Source organism: Mytilus galloprovincialis, chromosome 7 (genome assembly GCF_965363235.1).
Source record: "Mytilus galloprovincialis chromosome 7, xbMytGall1.hap1.1, whole genome shotgun sequence".
Lineage (NCBI taxonomy): Eukaryota > Metazoa > Mollusca > Bivalvia > Mytilida > Mytilidae > Mytilus > Mytilus galloprovincialis.
Window position 1 is genome coordinate 29907935 of NC_134844.1, and position 4929 is coordinate 29912863.

General features: G+C 30.5%; 1 long non-coding RNA gene across 1 annotated transcript; it reads left to right on the forward strand.

The window, feature by feature from the left end:
* Positions 1 to 219: 219 nt before the first annotated feature.
* Positions 220 to 4256, forward strand: LOC143082732 (uncharacterized). Its single transcript, XR_012980460.1, has 3 exons — positions 220 to 696; positions 2074 to 2188; positions 2681 to 4256. It is a non-coding gene; the product is annotated as an uncharacterized LOC143082732 (long non-coding RNA).
* Positions 4257 to 4929: the final 673 nt, after the last annotated feature.

Consider the following 4929-nt stretch of genomic DNA (forward strand, 5'->3'; position numbering starts at 1 on the left):
TAATAAACCAGTTAAAAAGCAATATCTGTATATATAACTTTAAAAGACACAACAAAACCAAAAAGTACATATAATAACAAACATACACATAATGTGCTGTACATAGTTGTAAAGAAACAAAAACAAAAAATTATCCACAAAATTACCCTCATATATACTCTAATATCATTAGAGGTGTTCCTGTCTATAGGAAGCTTATACAAAGAAGAAGAAGTTTTGACAGTAAAATGAACTTCTGTTGTATGTTTTTATACATAATTGAACATTTTGATAACATTTAATAAAACTACATAATTTTGTGGTGTTGGGAAACTTATTTCCCTCACCAGGAGATTGTTGCATAATGTACAGGTGATCACTTCCAGACAGAGGCAGTTACAAATAATATCTGTACGGGAATGAGGATTATTTATAAGACTGAAATTATTGTATTATTTGCTGGAAATGTGGAATATGAGGAATTTAAAGCCATCCGTGAGTAGTTTTTGATGATTCAGCTGGACAAATGCTGGAAATCATACAGTTTTCTCCCACCTTAAAACAGTACATGGTATATCATGGACACCAAAAGCAAAGAAAGATCTAAATGCCATAATTTTGGGCATCTTGAAAACTGGAAAGGCGTATCACTTTGAAGCAGATGATAGTTATAGTGCATAAAAGAATTCTTTGCGACAGTTATACCAGTTGGAACAGGTAATAGTTTAAATTATGGAAGTTTAAAATTACTTCTCGGATAAATCATGTGGCCTGTTCAATAATTTTAATAAATCCCCCCTCTCCCCCATATTTTTAGTTACAATGTGAAATTATTCTCTGCAAATGTATGATCTGTGCTGAAAGCAATTTTATACAATTTTATTCATCATGTTCAAGCATTATTTGAATAGGATAATAATTTAAAATAAAAAAAAAATAAAACTATCAGACTCAAAAGTTACAAAAAAAAAGAAGATTTGGTTATGATCATGATGATTGCCAATGAGAAAATCACATGTGCAACTATCCTCCATATACACAACAAACCATACATGTCTGTCACCTTATTTATTATGCTTATCATTATAAATATGTACATGTCAGTAATGTATGTTCATGTGCCAAAATGAATGTACATGTAAGCAAAATGCAACTACAAATGAATACATTTGCATGTACATGTAGAATAGATAAATGTATAAAAAGATGTGGTATGAGTGTCATTGATACAACTCTCCATCCAAGTCACAATTTATAAAAGTAAAGACAATCTTACAGTTATCAGGATAGTCATATATATGTTTATGTCAGATATACATGTAAACAGTAAGCTTAATTAGTTAAAAATCAGGAACGTCAAATTTAAATTTTCTGTAATTTTGATTGCTACATATACAGTGTACCTATATTTTATGACATATGAAAGACACACATATATTGAAAAGTGGTTATCATGCTTGCATATATATTTATTTTTAAAAATAAAACTTGTATATCAAATCTTAAGATAATTAGATTCTTAATCCACTATTTAGATGGGATCTTTTGGGACGGCAATACCTTTGTTTCATAAATTTGTTGTTTATTGTCCTTCGTGTCCTTAGAAACTAAATCTAGACATATGATTTATACATGATACAATTGCAAGGATTTCAAACTTTTAACATTTAGTTCAAAACTGAAATAAAATTTAAAAAATAGCTCATTTTGAGATCTTGTCATTATAATTTAGATACATTTGTACATGTACATGTGTGATCCTGAAGCGCATAGCACATAAGGTTAATTTGACTCAAATATATCAAGTAAACTTGTTTAGTAATAAGTTAATCACAATTTACCGTTCTGCTTTAAAGTGTTCATTTAGATCATTTCATACATTAACCTGTCCATTTAAAAATAGAATTATAAATCATACTAAAAGTCTTGTAACTTTGAATGTTTTAATGTAGTAAGATGCTAACAGCTCATTATATATTTTCCACTGGTTCTTAATTAAGATAAGAAAATAACTAATTTGATTTTAAATACAATTTTCCAAATTCAATTCAAAGAATAATTGATCACCTTATAATCTGTTATTTCTTCAAACAGATAAAAGATACATCAGATGACAGACTTACATATAGAGGAGCCTATAGCTATAATTAGAGAAATGGATCAACTTGATTTTGAAGTTAACCTACTGCATTAATATGAAAATTCAAAAGTGAGTACCAGTATCTCTTAAAGTACATTTTTTACATGTTTATCTTTATTTAGATGTACCGTATGAGATAAAGTATGTGAAATCTTAAATCCTGTAAATATACTAGACATTACATCAGTACATAATGTAAATCAGAATAAGAATGCATAACAAATGAATTGTTAAACATTTTAAGATGATCAGTGTCAGCTTAATTTAAGAACAAATTAAAACACAGATGACACACACATAAAAATTAATGAGACCAAGTATTTATTTTCCAGATATGCAAGAAGGGTTTTAATCTCTCACTACAAATGTATATGAAGTCCTGAATGTGAAATCTTCTAACAAATTATATTCAACTTCAAATATGTGTACTTGAATACATGTATATAATATTAAAACTCATCTTATTTAATATAATTAATTTAAAACATTTTCAAGCAAAAAACTGATGTATAAATGTATACATACATGTATGTAGCTTGACTATTCCTTCATTTTTTTCAGGTGACTGAGCTTAACGAAAAACACACATGAAACTGTAACCAGTTTGGGAGACTCAAAGTGACCAACAAAACATTTCAATACCTATTAAGTTTTTTAGCTCACCTGGCCCAAAGGGCCAAGTGAGCTTTTCTCATCACTTGGCGTCCGTCGTCGTCCGTCGTCTGTAAACTTTTACAAAAATCTTCTCCTCTGAAACTATTGCGCCAAATTTAACCAAACTAAGCCACAGTCATCATTGGGGTATCAAGTTTAAAAATTGTGTCCGATGACCCGTCATATCAACCAAGATGGCCGCAATGGCTAAAAATAGAACATAGGGGTAAAATGCAGTTTTTGGCTTATAACTCAAAAACCAAAGCATTTAGAGCAAATCTGACAAAGGGTAAAATTGTTTATCAGGTCAAGATCTATCTGCTGTAAAATTTTCAGATGAATCAGACAACCCGTTGTTAGGTTGCTGCCCCTGAATTGGTAATTTTAAGGAAATTTTGCTGTTTTTGGTTATTTTCCTGAATATTATTATAGATAGAGATAAACTGTAAACAGCTAAAATGTTCAGCAAAGTAAAATCTATAAATAAGTCAACATGACCAAAATGGTCAATTGACCTCCTAAGGAGTTATTGCCCTTTAAGTCAATTTTTAACCATTTTTCATAAATCTTGGTAATCTTTTAGAAAAATCTTCTCCTCTGAAACTACTGGGACAAATAAAACCAAACTTGGCCACAATCATCATTGGAGTATTTTGTTTAAAAATTGTGTCCGGTGACCCGGCGTACCAATTTTCGTAAAATTTGTAAATTTTCACTAACATTCTCCTCTGCAGCTATTGGGCCAAGTTCATTATAGATAGAGATAATTGTAAGCAGCAAGAATGTTTAGAAAAGTAAGATCTACAGACACATCCCCATCACCAAAACACAATTTTGTCATAAATCCATCTGTGTCCTTTGTTTAATATTCACATGGACCAAGGTGAGCGACACAGGCTCTTTGGAGCCTCTAGTTATGTATATGTTTGACTTTTGGTAATATTTTGGAAGTTACTTCAGTAATTGAGAGACCTCAATATTGAAAATGACAATTTTGATAGAGGACAATTTTAAGAATATCAACTTAGTTGTTTATGGATCTTTATCTTTTAAAATATAACTGGGTGTCTGAAAGAATATTTCAAATTTTTTTGAAACTATTTAGATATTTATCATGTTTCATGTGTTTATAGGCAAATATTTATACATGTCATTTATGTTAAGCAAGGGTTTATATGAATTTCTAAAAAGATGTATATGTGTTGATAAAATAAGTTCCAAATTATTACAGAGTAACAGAAAATGGGATCAATTTATATTAAAACAAATCTGTTAAAAGGAAATGATAAGTCAAAAAATGTATTTTTTTTAAAATAATTGTGTTAACATTTCTGTGCTATTTAGAAATATGTACACCAAAAAAAAATAAACTTTAATATAAGTATCAATGTAGTATGCCCTTGTTTTTTTTGTTTTGTGCAGTACATGCATTTGAATCTTGATCAAAATTTATGGATTGAATTAATAAACAGAATAAACTAATTGTTATGTTGACACTGTAGCTAAGTATATGTCACATTTAATCAGGCCAAGTTATCCGTCTTATTAACAAAGGAGATTTGATATGATTGCCAATTTCACGGCTACATGTACCTATCATAGTTCTCTTTAGGCCATAATCATTGTGACGTATGGTAAAAATTGTCTGTTGTCATATTCTGACTTTTATACGAACGAAGTGATGAAGATAAACGGTGCTTCTATTTCCAAAGGTTTTGAAGAAACTGCTATGGAACACAATAAAAATCAGAAGATGTAGTATAACAGTGGCGGATCCAGAAATTTTCATAAGAGGGGGCCCACCGACTGACCTAAGGGGGGGCCGCTCCAGTCACGCTTCAGTGATTCCCTTTATAAGCCCCCTGCCCCCCCCCCCTAAATCCGCCTCTGCATTATTGTAATCAGACAACTCTCCATTAAGAGACCATACAATGTAAAAGTTTATAGTAATAGGTTCAGCCTTCAATAAAGAACTAAACCACTCTGCATATCATATTTGATTTTGCAAAAACCAAGAGCATGCTTATTTGTAGATTTTGTCACTATCAATTATATATGTGCATGTACTAATGTATTCATGTTGTGTCCGTCCTTGATTTGAAATCCTCCCCCCCAAAAAAAAAAAATATATAAATGGACAAGATCCATGGTCATGA